General features: G+C 60.4%; 1 long non-coding RNA gene across 1 annotated transcript; it reads right to left on the bottom strand.

The window, feature by feature from the left end:
- Positions 1-8,076: 8,076 nt before the first annotated feature.
- Positions 8,077-14,101, bottom strand: LOC131830369 (uncharacterized). The gene is made up of 5 exons (XR_009353131.1): positions 14,027-14,101; positions 13,268-13,444; positions 9,093-9,233; positions 8,585-8,743; positions 8,077-8,208 (listed from the first exon to the last, which is right to left on the bottom strand). It is a non-coding gene; the product is annotated as an uncharacterized LOC131830369 (long non-coding RNA).
- Positions 14,102-14,310: the final 209 nt, after the last annotated feature.

Here is a 14,310-nt window from a genome sequence, read left to right as displayed (position 1 = left end):
CGAGGTCCGCCCGACCGGAAGTTGTGCCCACTCCCTTTCCAGCACAGTGCCATCTTTGCTGAGGGCAGACACCGGAACTCACGCTAGCCACCGCCTCTCTGGCCGAGTACCATATTTGTTGAGGGCACAACCTAGGAAATGGGAAGTAGCGGGGCGAGAGGGAAGTGCTGGGCAGTTCAGGAAAGATGGGAACCGGAAAGAATGAGACCCTCGGGACCCGGGGCTGACGGCTGGGCGTCCGCAGCCCCGCCCTGCAGCCCGCCCCGGGTCCTGCGCGGAGGGGCTGCGGTGGAGCGGATCCCACAGGGTCGTGCGGCCGTGCAGGCGCGGTGTGCCTAGTCCTGCGGGCGCTCTGTTCCCGCCGCGGCCGTGGGGCTCACGCACCGTCTCCGGCTCGCGGGTGCGGGCGTATCGTTTTGGGAGGGCGGGAGGCGGGCCCCGCGCCTCTGAGGGCTGTGCGTGGTTACTGCCCCTTCCCGCGCGCTCTCCCCGCTGCGTGCGGTTCGCCCCGGGCTGTGGCCGTCGGGTGCGGCTCCCGGAGCGCGTCAGAGTCCGGCGCCTCTCCTCGGGGCGCTCCCCGCCCGCCTCGGTCTCTGCCGCCGGCCCACCCCTCGGGCGGGTCCCCGCGCCTTCCGACCGGCCGTGGGGCCGTCTGCCGGGTTCCCTTCTTCCCGGGGGCCGTCGGCGGGCTCTCCCCCCTCCCCGGGAAGATTAACGGGGTCCTGCTCGCGCAGTCCTGTCGCTGCTCCTCGGTCCGCGCGGTCCCCGGAGGGCGCCCTGGAGAGCTGGCGCGGCGAAGGCAAATTCGGACCCCGCGGGTCTGAAAGGGCGCGTGCTGTGTCCCCCCGCACCGGCCGGCTGGCCGAGGTTAGAATCCGCTTCCTGCTGTCGCGGGCTCTCGGCGGACCGTCCGGCCTCCTCGCTCCCCTGGCTTCTGAGTCCACAATTGGTGGACTCAGGACTGTGGTGTCAGTCCTTCCTCCCGCCCTCCCTCTCTTCCTTCTTTTCTTCCTTCTGTTTTCTCCCTTCTTTTGTCCTTTTTCTTATTTCTGTTTTAACTTCGAAAAGCTGGCTTTTCATTATGCCCGCGGCTCTGACATCTCCCGGCGCAGAGAGTCTCCCTCCTTGTTTCCTGGGTTGGGCGTATCTTTTCCTTCACTTAATCTTTTTCCAAAATGCCCAGGTTCGAATATTGGCTCTTTGAGTCTGATTTCTGATTTTCCCATCTTGTCTCATCTTGGCTTCTTTCCATCTCCCGATTTTTTGCTTCCTGAGACGTCCCCGCAGCATCCGCTTCTGACTCTCCTGAGGCCTGCTTTCTGCCGTCACACTTAGACTTACTGAGGTCTCCTTTTTGGCTTTGAATGTTCCATTTTTTTTTTTTTTTTAAGATTTTTATTTATTTGACAGAGAGAGAGAAATCACAAGTAGGCAGAGAGGCAGGCAGAGAGAGAGAGGGGAGGAAGCAGGCTCCCTGCGGAGCAGACAGCCCGACATGGGGCTCGATCGCAGTACCCTGAGATCATGACCTGAGCCGAAGGCAGAGGCTTTAACCCACTGAGCCACCCAGGCGCCCCTGAATGTTCCTTTTTATACTATTTTTTTTCATGATTGTGATATTTTCTCTTATGGAAGAATTTTGGTGAAAGGAATTTTTTCCTCTAGGTTTTCCATTTCCCTGTGTGGTTGCTCTTCTCTCTCTTGCGGTTATTATGCATCTTGGTTTGGTTTCTGGCCTCAGATGTCTACTCCGTTGCTGGTGGGACTGCAGAATGGTGCGGCTGCTTTTAAAGTTTCACATTTTGTTACAAAACTAAACATACTCTTACCATAGACAATGGACCTAATGGCCGTGTCCTCCCAGTTCATATGTCGAGACCTGACGTTCAAGAGGATGGTGTTAGGAGGTGGGGCCTTTGGGACCTGATTGGGTCATGAGAGTGGAGGCGTCTTGGTGGGATTAGTGTCCTTAAAAGAGACCCCTGGGCACCTGGGTGACTCGGTTGGTTGAGTGTCTGACTCTTGGTTTTGGCTCAGATCATGATCTCAGGGTCATGGGATCGAGCCCTGTGTAGTGGGGCCCCACGCTCAGCACAGAGTCTGCTTCCTCCCTCCTCTCAAGCATGTGCTCTCTCTCTTAAAAAGAAAAAGAGACAGAGACCCCACAGAGCCCCTGGATTTCCACCATGTGAGAGCACAGCAGAAAGTCTGCAGTAGAGAAGACAGCTCTCCCCCGATCATCCTGGTGCCCCGATCTCGCTCCTCCAGCCTCCAGAACTCTGAGAAACAGATTTCCATTGCTCGTAAGGCACAGAGTGGATGATATTTTTGTGACAGGGGCCAGAACACACTCCCAACGCCACGCAGGCTCACAGTTGTGCTGTTTGGTATTCCCCCCGAGAGCCAAGAACCCACATCCTCATGGAAACCTGCATACAGATGTTTCTAGAAGCTTCAGTCCTAGTTACCAAGACTTGCAAGCAACCAAGGCGCCCTTCAGGAGGCTAGTGGCCAAGCAAACTGTGGTCCACCCAGCTGGTGGGGTATTACGAAGCACTAAAAAGAATGAGCAGTCAAGCCTCGAGAGGACACGGAGGGACCTCGAATGCACGCTCCTAGGTGAAAGAAGCCTATTTGTAAATGCCGCATACTGTGTGATTCCAAACGTAGAACGTTCTGGAAAAGGCAACACTCAGCACCGTGGAGAAGTCCGTGGTTGCCTAGGCTGAGGGTGGGAAGGATGAACAGGCGGAGTGTGGGATCTTTGGGGCAGTGAAACCATTCTGGGTGATACTATAACGGGTGGGTATCACACGTTTGTCCAAAGCCACTGGATATGTACACCAAGAGGGAGCTGTCCCGTCAGCTGTGGACTTTGGGTGTTCGTGGTGAGGCCTTGTGGGTTCGTTGATCATAACGAGTGTACCCTTTGCTGGGGAATGTTGATGGTGGGGGGAGGGCGTTCTTGTGGGGACAAGAAGTAGATTTCACTGTTTTTGCTGGGAACGTAAAATTGCTCTAGAAAAGGAAGAATATTAAGAAGAAGCAACGAATAGCAAGTCATGCGGTAATACGGGTGCGTCTCAAAACGAAGACGCAGAGTCAGAGCTCTTACACCTTTCTGGTAAATGGCAGCGGCCCCGTTGCAAACCAGTCACAGTGGGAGTAGATTCTCTCCGAAGCGCCATCGCTGGCCTTCAGGAAGGTGCCGCTCGCAGCCACAGTGTGGTGCCCTTTTGCACCACTTTCACGGTGGCCATGAAAACCCCCACCACAGAACCCGGGGGACGACCGGTGCTGGCGAGGGCGTGGGGAGCTCTATATGCTGAGCGTAGCTGGTGGGCGTGTAACGCGGTGTGGTTGCTTTTGGAAATTGGGCAGTTTCTCGAAACAGTGTGACTCTTATGTGTACACCCCGAGAAAACAGAGAACGTGTACGTATGACACTCGTACACAAGTGTTCCCAGAAGGCCCCAACTAGACACGGTCCGGTGATCATCAGTGGATCAACGAGTGTCCCTGATGGGATGGTGGCCAGCCAGAGCTACTCGAGATGAGCCTTGAGGACATGCTTGGTGACAGAGTCCCGACAGGAGACGGTCCTGGACATGCGGGTCCCCATGCGCAGAAGTAGATGAGCGCTTGCCAGGGCCGGGGTTGTGGGGCTGGGATGGCTTCAGGCGCTGGACATGCTCTGGATTGGGCGGACGCCCCGTTAACTGAGAATACGATGGGCCCCTGGGTTCTACAGGTTGGGGGTGGATGTGTGTTACGTGAATTGTCTCAGTAAAGCAGGTGTGTCGCACAAAGTGGGGGGCCCGTGAGAGGGGCCTCTGGCCCATGAGTGGGCTTCGTCATTAGGCCACGTTTAGGGCACCTGCCATTGTTGTCTGTTTAGTTCCTTGGGCTGGTGGGACATCAGAGTAGTTGCCAGAGCTGCTATCGGGAGCCTGGGTATGGGTCAGCAGGCCTGGGGAGCAGAGGTCATCAGGTTTGAGCACGCAGACCTTGCTGTGGCCACAGTCTCTGTCGCCATTGCTCTGGGAGGTTACGAGGGGGGCGTGCCTGGGGCCCACTGTCTGGGGTCTCACTGGCCACGGCAGGGAGCCCTCTGTGGCCCCTCAAAGCCTCTCTGACTTCCCAGGAGCCAAGAGTCAGCTCCCCCTGGTGACTGGGGGGGGCTCTGACCTTAGGGGAGCTGTGTCCAGGCCTGGGGCCTATGTCGAGTCCCCATAGTCACTCAGATTTTTGCAGGTGGTCCCATGCTCAGAGCTGGCTGAGGCAATTCAGTCCGGAGGCTCTTGGCCACAGTCCCCAGAGAGGCTTCTACCCTCATGGGTGGGTTTTGTGGGTTGGAGGAGAGGATCTGAGTTCAAACCACTCCTGAGCACTGAGCTTGGAGCCACCGCTGCTGTCAGAGGCAGTGGACCCAGCTGGATGCCGGGAAGACGTGGGCGGCTTCTTTCTTGTCATTGTCCTGGTGGTGCTCTGTGAGCCCCCTCCGCATTCCTGCTCCTTACCCCAGTCTCACCCTATTTCCTGTGCCCCTTCGCAGTGAGGCTAGCCTGGCTTGCTCCCTTACTCCCCAGCTTGTTGGTGACTTGAGTGCAGAGTGGCCTTGGGGTCCCAGCCCGGTACCCTCAGCAAGGTGCTGGGGAAGGTCAGTGCCCTCCATGCAGCCTGCTCACGAGGCCCAGGGCACCAGACTGACAAGGCTGGATGAGATGGGTTCGGCTCCCTTCGAGAGGGAGGGGGAGGGATGGCCGGGAGACCTCAGGCCACCCTGTCCGTCACACTTGCTGGCAGTGGAGTGACAGAACCAGAGCAGTGAGCAGACAGACGTACCGCTGGAACCAGGACCCGAGGAGCTGGTGATGGTGGGGGCAGGGGGCTGGTGGCTAGGGACGTGGCTGCTCAACTGTGCCAACACAAGGGCCTTCCTGGGTCTACCCTGGGGGGGCATGGCGTGGTGCTGGCCCCTGTGGGACCTCTGCCAGGCTGGGTTTCCACCCCTCTGGTGTCCCCAGACCAGCCCCAGGGAAAAACCCTGAGGAGCTTCCTGGGCGGACGTGACTGCTTGTGCGTTGCTGGAGAATCCAGCACCACCTTGGTGGCTAGTTGGGGACAGGTCTGGAAGCTGCTGCCTGGCCGCCTCCAGGGTTCTCCCCTGTGCCTCTTCCATGTGTGAGTGTTGCTGTCTCCTGCCATAGTACATCTTAGCTGTGGCTGAGGTACAGTGCTGCGTCCTTTGTAGGATCACAGAGCCTGGGCGTGAAAGACCTCCCCAGACCCCCAGGAGGAAGAGGAGGGGGAGGGGGAGAAGGAGGGAGAAGGGGAGAGGGAGAGAGAGAGGGGGAGAAGGAGGAGGAAGAGGAGAAGGTCCTTACAACTTATACCTCCTCCCTCTTCCTCCTCTTCCTCTCCTTTCTCTTGTCTCCACTTCTCCATCCCTCCCCTGTCCCATTCCTCCTCCTCATCCACCCTTCTGCCTTGCCCATCCTTCCGCCATGTCCACCAGGAAGTCCTGCAGAGCCTCCTGGGGCGGTGGGGTAAGGACAGTGTGTGGCGGGGGCCTGGCCCCGGGCGGTACTGATGCCCTCCCAGCCTCTCCTGGCTCCGGCCCACCTGGGCTCCAGCACAGGGGCCCTCAGCTTGGAGGAGGAGGGGAAGCGGTGCTTCAGGGGGATGAAGCTGGGTGGCCTGGGCAGGAGACTGGCAGGGTCTGGGAGCTCTAGGGTGGGCTGTTACGAGCACGTGGTGGGAGGGGGTGGAGCAGGGAGGGTTTCCACCCTGATGGACATCCAGCTCCTGAAAGCGACTGTTTTAAGAGACCCTGTGGTAGGGAATCCTAGGTGTGGCGAGGCCAGCAGATCAGGAGATGAGTCCCTTCCCCCCGCCCCCTCTGCTCCCTGTCTTCTACAACACCGAGTGGAAACTGGACTCATGTGATGGCACATCTCTGGCAAGGCCACCAGTGTGAGTGTTGTGGTCCCCTTGGGTCGCGCTGGGACGCACAGCGCCCTGGTGGGTCCTAGCAGATGCGGTGCCAGGTTTGATCCCTTGGGTCAGTTGGGACGAGCTCTCCACTGTGGGAGATGCTCCCCCTGGTGAGTGGTGAGCAGGTCTACGGGATGCTTTGAGGCTGTGACGTTTCTCCCAGTGGTTTCCCCAGCACCCGATGCCACCTCCTGGAGTGATGATGACTTTAGAGTTGTGGAGGTGGGCTTCCAGTCCTGTGCCCCCTCCCCCACACTGTGTTGACCAGCATTTTCTATAAACATCTTCCTGTCTGCCACCGTCGCTGCTGGGGTCTGGTTGTCTGGTGGTGGCCACAGGCGGGTGCTGCTTTTGACACACGGTGTCCCATGCGGCCTGGTCCCGTGTTCACTCAACTGTCTCCAGGGACTCCTCGTTCCTTTTGCTGGAGAATGGTCCAGAAACAAAAGGCTACCAGTTGGTGCCCTCTTCTTGGATAATCGTCCTCTCTCCCAAGCTCTTGTTGTGTCAGTGGGCACGTGGCAGGTCGTGGAGTGTGCACGAGCTGGGCCAGGCTGGCTGAAAGCTCCCATGCTGGCTGCACACTGGGTCGCCATCAAGAGCTCTGCTGTTTGGGGGCATCTGGGTGGCTCTGTGGGTTAAGTGTTTGCCTTCTGCTCAGGTTATGGTCCTGGAGTTCTGGGACTGAGTCCCACATCCCTGCTCCTGCTCTCTCTCTCTGTCAAATAAACAAATAAATTTTTAAAAAAGATTTTATTTATTTATTTGACAGAGAGAGATCACAAGTAGGCAGAGAGGCAGGCAGAGAGAGAGAGGAGGAAGCAGGCTCCCTGCTGAGCAGAGAGCCCGATGCGGGACTCGATCCCAGGACCCTGAGATCATGACCTGAGCTGAAGGCAGCGGCTTAACCCACTGAGCCATCCAGGCGCCCGAAATAAATATTTTTTTAAAAAAAGATTTTATTTATTTATTTGACAGAGAGAGAGATCACAAGCAGGCAGGGAGGCAGGCAGAGAGAGGAGGAAGCAGGCTCCCCGCTGAGCAGAGAGCCCAATGCAGGGCTCTATCCCAGGACGCTGGGATCATGACCTGAGCTGAAGGCAGAGGCTTTAACCCACTGAGCCACCCAGGCGCCCCAATAAATAAATAAATCTTAAAAAAATAAAGAACTCTGGTCTTTGTCCCCTCCCTGGAAGAGTGCTACAAAACCTTGCAGTTCCCTGGGTGATACGAGTGTCCTGTGATATTTGCAAGGACTCCTTTCTTATACCCGAGTTTATGCTGATGCGGCTCTGGGGTCCTCAGTGGCACAGGACAGGGGCCAGCAGCCCGAGAGCCAGCCGTCAGGTTAGAGGGTAGGGGCTGAGTTGGTCAACAATGGCCAAGGGTTTCATCCTGTCCATGCAGCTTCGAGACCTCTCTGGGCACTGAAACTCAGGGGGCTTCTGGGATGGGGGCACGTGGGTGTGTGGGGAGGTGGTGGCCCCCCCCAGCGGGGACACAGCCTCCTGTGTCCCCGCCCCCACCCCCACGGTGTGGTCTGTATTTGGCTCTTTCTGGTCTGTGTCCTTTGTAACAGACTGTGCGCTCAGATTTCTGTGGGTCATCCTCACAACTTGGTGAGCCTGTGGAGTTCGTGGGAACCCCTGAATCCAGAGCTTAGCGAGGCAGGGAGCAGGTGGCCTCTGGAAATTCTGGGGGTGCTTGCGGTCGGGGCAGCCTGGTAGCAACCCCGGGGGCTCACGTGTGTGCTGGGTGGGCGTGCTTCCCTGCGGGTCCTAGTGAGGCTGCCCGAGGCGCTTTGGGCACTGAGGCTCCCTGCGAGCACACTGCCCTACGCATCAACCACCCGATGGGGTCACACGCTGCCGTGGAGAGAGGCCACATCGACATCGGGGCCCCAGCCCTCCCTGCAGTCTTTGCTCTCCCCCCATTCCTATGCCAGCGACGCCTCTCAGCAGGGTCGGACCCCCGAGGGCTGAGTGGGCAGCCTGGGAGCTCCCAGAGGCCTGTGTGCTTTGTCCCTCCTGGCAGGTGCCCCGGACAGACAGACAGAGAGACGTGAAGCTAAGTGGGTTTTTATTGGCAGCAGGTGGGAAGTGTCTCGCGCTCTCTGGATCGGGGAGACGAGGTTCTTGCCAAGCAGGCTCAGGCTGGTCGCTCCTGGCAGCCGGGGGGTTCCTGGGGAAGCCCCTCACTGGAGTGGCTCCTCTGCAGGCGACACGGAGGCCTCAGAGGAGCGGGACCCAACCTCGGGGGCCGCTCCACAGCCTTCCCACCCCGGCCTTCCCCATGGCCCACAGGCAGGCTTGGGCACAGGGGGTCAGGATCCACGGTTCCTGGCTCCTGCCCCAGGCCTCCTCCCACATTTGGGAGCTCAGCTGCCTCCCAGGGTTACGTGGCAAGGTCACAGGCCCTCCTCAGCCTGGGCTGGACCATGGCTTGCTGTCCCGCTCAGACGAGTCTCTGAGTCTCCACTTCCTTTGCTCGCCTGACGCCTAGTCTGAGCCCAGGCCTTCTTCTGCCACAGTGGCTGGGGCTGTGGCCGTGGCCGTGGTGCGGTCCCGGGAGGGTGTGGGGCGCTCACCTGCCTCGGGTGAGAGACACCTCATGGCGCAGGTGCTCAGGCAGCACTTTCTGTCACCGGCACAGTGGTCGTCCCGGGAGCACTCACTGCTCTCCAGGCAGGGTGCGGGCGTCAGCGGGGCCGGCACCCAGGGGCAGCGGCCGGCCTTCTGCACAGGCGCTGGGGAGAAACGGCCGGCCCTCAGGCCCTGAGTTCGCCCTGCAGCTGGTCTCCCCTGCAGCTGGTGTCCTGGTCCCCAGGGCTGCCACCGTGCCCTCTGGGCCCCTAAGGAGGGGACCGCGGCTGCCGCTTCAGAGAGCTGGGCCTGGGCGATGCTGGGAGGAGGCCTGTGAGCCTGAGCCCACACGCCAGCAGGGGAGTGGGCTCACTCCCGGGTGGAGTTCAGGGAGCTGGGGAGGTGGGTCACTAAGAGGGGTCTGGGGTGCCCCCTCAGGGGGGACCCTAGAGCAAGCTGGCTCCTCCCACCCCCAGACAGGCCTCAGCTGGGACGTGGGGGCCGTGGTGTTACCGATGAGGGGGACCACGCAGGAGCGGCTGCAGGGGCTCCTGGGGCAGCATTTGGTGCCTTGGGGGCAGTTCTCGTCTGAGTTGCAGGAGACCACACAGGCGTCCTCCTCAGAGGAGCTGAGCTCCGGGCACACAGCCTGCGCTGCACACAGGACAGGCAGGTGAGGGGGGCCCATGGACCACCTCCCCTGGGGCTGCTTGGTGGGGGTGCAAGGTGGGGCAAGAGCCATGGGCAGTCTCGTCCCCAGCACCCTAACTTGCCCCCTTTCTTGAAAGGAAGAGAGTAAGCAGAGTGTGACCTGGGAACGAAAGGGTACGTCAGGTCCAGGCCCACGACAGTAGGTGGGGTTAAAACCCAGGGGTCCAAGGACGGGGGCCCGGCCTTGTGGCACCTGGGGGTCTCTAGGCAGTGCCTTGCTCTTTTGCTGTGGGGGACCCCTCAGGGGCAAGCCTCCTCCACCCTGTGCCGCCCATCCTATCACCAACATATCAGGGCCAGCGGTGTGTCGGGGATGCACCTGGGGCAGAGGGAGGCTGGGAGGACCCTCCTGGGCGCCACCCCCCCCCACGCCCGGCCAAGGGATGGCAGCTCAAGCCTACCTGGCAAGGTGAGGGCCGGGGCTGGGGCCAGGGCCAGGGCAGCCTCCAGGGCCAGCAGGGCCAGAGCTAGGCTTACAAGACAGCGCATGGTGGCAGGTGGCAGGCAGAAGGCAGATGGTGGCCTGTGGGCCCCAGGAGCCTTTAAAGGCAGCAGTGGGAGGAGGAATGTGGGGGAGGGGCTGGCACTGGCCCAGCTGGCCCAGGGACTTCCTCCTTGGATGGACCCCCTGCATCAGGAACACTGTTTAAAACTTAAAAAAGGCCCTGATAAGGTGCGCCATTTCCCTCCCTCAGGGAGGTATCGCCTGAGGGGCGGTGGGGGTGGGATGGGCGGCCTGGCTGTTGGTCCTTAACAAAACCAGGTTCATTTGTGAATCGCAGAGAGAGTGGATCCTAAAAGTTTCCATCACAAGAAAAGAAAATCTGTGACAGTGCGAGCTAACGGGCGCTCAGGAGACATCATGCAGATCGTGTCCCACAGTTCACAGACATCCAGTCACCCAGTCACCTCCCCCCACACCTGAAACCAGTATCCTGTCACAGGGCAATGGTGCCACTTTAAAAAAACAAAGGTAAAATGAAACAAAAAAAACAAAGGGCAGAGAAGGGGCCCGTGATGCTCCCCAAGAGGTGCGACCCCACCCTGCGGTAAGACCCCGGGCACGGTGCCTTGTTTCTCTTGTGGTGCCGTGTGTCTTCCCTGGAACTTTCTATGAGAACAGCCGCCTGTGTTAGAGCACCAGCACCGGGCCAGGGAATGTCCCGGCTCTTTCTGTGCAGGGCCTGGTGGCTACCAGGAAGGCCTCTTCCTAGAAGGGCCCGCCTGTGGCAGGCCAGCCAGGCCGCGTGGCTGGTGGCACTCCTGGGATGGTGAGGGAGCTTCCTCCATCCTTCTTCCCTGAGGGCCAGGCAGAGAAGGGGCCTCGGGGTGACTGAGGCCATTGCCACTGGGTCCAGGTCACCTTTTCTGCCCGCTCGTGACCTTGGTCTTGGACAGCTGTCTGCTGTGGCCCTCAGCCTCTGCTCTGTGGATTTCCAGATGTTTCAGCCCAGATACTCCCCTGCCGGGGCTTAGATAACCCAGCTCTTCCTGCCGGCCCCAAGGGGCACCGTGATGGCCTCATGCCCCCTCTGCAGAGTTCTGGGGCCTCAGCCCAGGCCTCTCCAGGATGGCCAGCGGCCGAGATCCTGGCCACGACAGTGACCGGCGGCCTCATGCTGGCAGTTCCCAAATTTTTCCCCGCTGAAGCCCAGGAAGGAGGCAGCACACGGGCCTGAGGGGGACACCAGGCCTAGGAGGACAGAGGGGTAGCGAAGCCACGGTCACTCGCTGGCAGGTCCTGCTGGCTTCTTGTCCTCGCTTTCTGTGCCTCCCCTACACCAAGACCAGGGGATTTAGGGTCTGGTTTGCTTGGATGCTAGGTCTGAGGCCAGGCTGACCAGACTTGCCACTGGCTCACCAGGATGTGGCCTCGGCTTGTGGGACCTATGGTCACAAGGTCTGGCAGGCCATCCTGCCTAGTCCCCTCCTCTCTGACCGCTTGGAGCACCTGAGCTCCTTCCTGCATCTAACCTCCCATTTCCCTCCCTTCTCTTCCTCCCTCCCTCTCCTCCCCCACCCCAACCCCACCTTGCACCGTCCTGGTGGGCTGCTCCCCCAGTGCTCTCCTACTTGGGGTCCTTTTGCCTGTCCCCTCAGCTCTGCTGCCCTGGCCTCTCGCTTCCCAGCACAGGCCTAGGGAAGCTCCCTTCTGGGATGTTTACTGTCTGCTCCTTGGGAGCGTAATCTGCTGGGTCAGGGTCCTTGTCCATCATGCAGCTCAGTGTGTCCCTGCATCTAGGCACCCGTGGACAGTGTGGGAGGGGACAGCATCAGGCCTCTTTTTGCAGACGGTGACCCACACTCTGGCCCGTGACCTCTCACACCGCACACTGCAACATAACCCTCTGGCCTGGCGCCTGGAGTCCGGACCCAGGCGTGGCCTGATGCCCCTCCAGACAGGGACGGCTGGGCCCCTGATAGTTGTGTGGCCTCTGGGAACTCCCCAGGGGGCTGCCTGGAATTGGGGGCTGGGTCAGCCCTGGGAACCCATGACGGAGGGAGCCTGTCCAGGAGCTGGAGGCCCTCCGACAGGACCTGGCCTTCCCTCCCCGCCGGGTTTTCCTGTTGGGGCCATGCAAGGACGGTAGGAGGCCACTGCTGGTGGCCAAGGTGCCCCCTGCTCTGGGAAGCTTTCTGTGATGCAGCTCGTACTACTTAGAAAACAACCCCTAGTCGCTCTGATCAGAAGAATAACACGCGTTGTAGGAAGCTGGGACAATTCGGAAACGCGCGGAGAAAACAGAACTCACGCCCGATCTGCGTCCTGGAGCTGTCTCGTCCCCGGCTCACTTGGACTTCCTCTCGTTTTCCCTCATCTGTCCGTCTACCACCTGCCCACCCACCTCATGCCCCCCTGCAGAGGTAGCCGTCCCCCCCATCCCCCTGACGACCTCGGTCACAGGGGCCACACTGCCCGAGGGTACAGACACGCACACTGATCCCAGGCCCTCTAGACTTCCAGAAAGCACCACGCTTGGGGCGGGGGACTCTGTGGTGGGGGAGCGTGGCCATTCCCTGCAGGCTGGCACCATCGTAAACATTTCTTCACCTGCAATGGGAACCTCCTGTGTGGCTGGGCCACCCTTCTCCCTGAGCTGGGGGTCTTGCGGTAGGGGAGTGCGGAGGTTGGCTGTAACCCCCTGGGGTCACGAGCCGTGGCCATGCCGGGAGGGGATGCACAGCCCAGAGGGCTGGGGTTGGGAACAGAGCAAGAGGTGTTGGCAGGAGAAGCGTGGGCACAGGGCCCATTTGCCTTCACAGTTCTGAGGGCAGGTGGAGAAACCAGAGGTTTCCAGGAACGGTGCTGCCGTGAGCTCTCCAGCCGCGGGGCAGGGACGTGCGCTGCTTCTTGGCCCCACCAGCCTAGCCTCAGCCCATCTTCTTCCAAGACAGTCAGGCCTTCCTGCTTCCTAGCAGCCCCTGAAAGCCAGTACAGGTGGGGAAACTGAAGTCCCACTGCGCTCACCTGCAGCATCATGGCCTTCGTGGGCTAAGCACACAGTATCCCCACTGGTCCTACGGGGTCGGCTGGGATGGGGCTTCCTCCAGCTCTCAAGGTGGAGACAAACTTGCCCCTCTTTGTGGGGGACATCATGGCCCCTGAGTGGGATCTTGAGCTCAGTCCCCATCATCAGGTGTCACAACTCCTGGGGGGGGGGTCCTGTCCCCATCACTGACATCATGAACCCTGGGCGGGGGTCCTGCCATCACTGTCATCAAAAGCTCTGGGCAAGGCCTGTTCCCATCACACACATCATGAGCCCTGGGCAGAGGTCCTGTCCCCATCATGGGTGTCTCGAGCCCTGGGCGGGGGTCCTGTCCCCATCACTGGTGTCACGGCCCCTGGACGGGGGTCCTTGTCCCACCTTCCTCACCCCAGTCTCACTGGGTCATGCCCCGTACACAGTGGCTGCACCTCCTGCCTCCCACTCTTCTCTGGAATGTTCTCTCCCACCCACAGTCTCTCAAGGCACCTCCTGTGCAGGCTCCTTAGTCTGTTGGATGTCTAGGGTGAGGAGTGGTTGGTGGTAGCTGCTGGGTGGTCCTCAGGGTGGAAGGCAACTGTAGGGCTGGCTGTGTGGCTGGGACCACCGCCACATGAGGTGTGGTCCTCTGGCCCCAGGGGACACACCGATGCAGGTGCGTCACCCCTGCAGGAGAAGGCAGGAGGCGCCCACAGTCCAGGTGCCATGACCAGCAATGTTGCCAGGCACAGAGAAACGGGGTTTTCTGGGGGTAGCCGATGCCAGGGTCACCAAGGGGGAGGGGCTGGGAGGCCGCGGGGCCAGGACCACAGAATGCCATGGGGCCAGGCCCGGGTCGGGTGGGGGGGCCTGAACAGTGGACTTCATGAGGGCCCCCCGCTGGCTGATGGGGGTGGGGGGGGTGCCCAGGACAGCCCACTTCCTGTCCTTGTGAGACGGGACCAGGGTGGCTGGGGTCTTGGACAGAGGAGAGAGGCCCAGCCTTGTAATCAGGGACCAGCCAGGCTGTGGTAGGAGGGCAGGGTCGGGGGGGCCTTCTGTCTGGTGTCTGCCCTCACCCTCTGATGTGCTGGCCTGGAGGTGGGTCCCGCTTCAGAGCCAGCCTGCACCGGAGAGCTGGACACCATGGGCCGCCACAGGAGGAGCCCTCCCACGAGCCCAGGGAGCCAGAGGGGCAGAGGCGTGGAGCTGGAACAGGCTTTGGTGGGACCCCAGGGCCAGGCTGACGGCCACACCATCGCTGGCTACCTGAGACGGCGGGGCCCCACTAGCTCAGAGGCTCCCAGGGCCTGGAGTGAGGCTAAAGAAGCCCTTGGACGTCCTCTCTAGCTGATGCTGAGCTGGGGGGGGGGGTTGGTTCCAACAGAAAAAACTGTCATTTCCCTCGACAATCTCGCAGCCTCATCCCCTGCCCAGCATTTAAACATCTCATTTTCCAACCAACGTTCAGAGAACGGGAGATTTTCTGTTAAAATCTAGCTTTCTGGTGGGGAAACACGGGAGTCCCTGTCACATGCATGGGCAGAGGCCAA

This window comes from Mustela lutreola, chromosome 4 (assembly GCF_030435805.1).
Source record: "Mustela lutreola isolate mMusLut2 chromosome 4, mMusLut2.pri, whole genome shotgun sequence".
NCBI classification, from domain to species: domain Eukaryota; kingdom Metazoa; phylum Chordata; class Mammalia; order Carnivora; family Mustelidae; genus Mustela; species Mustela lutreola.
Note: the sequence above shows the minus strand (reverse complement) of the source record. Positions and strands in the feature narration are given on the sequence as shown.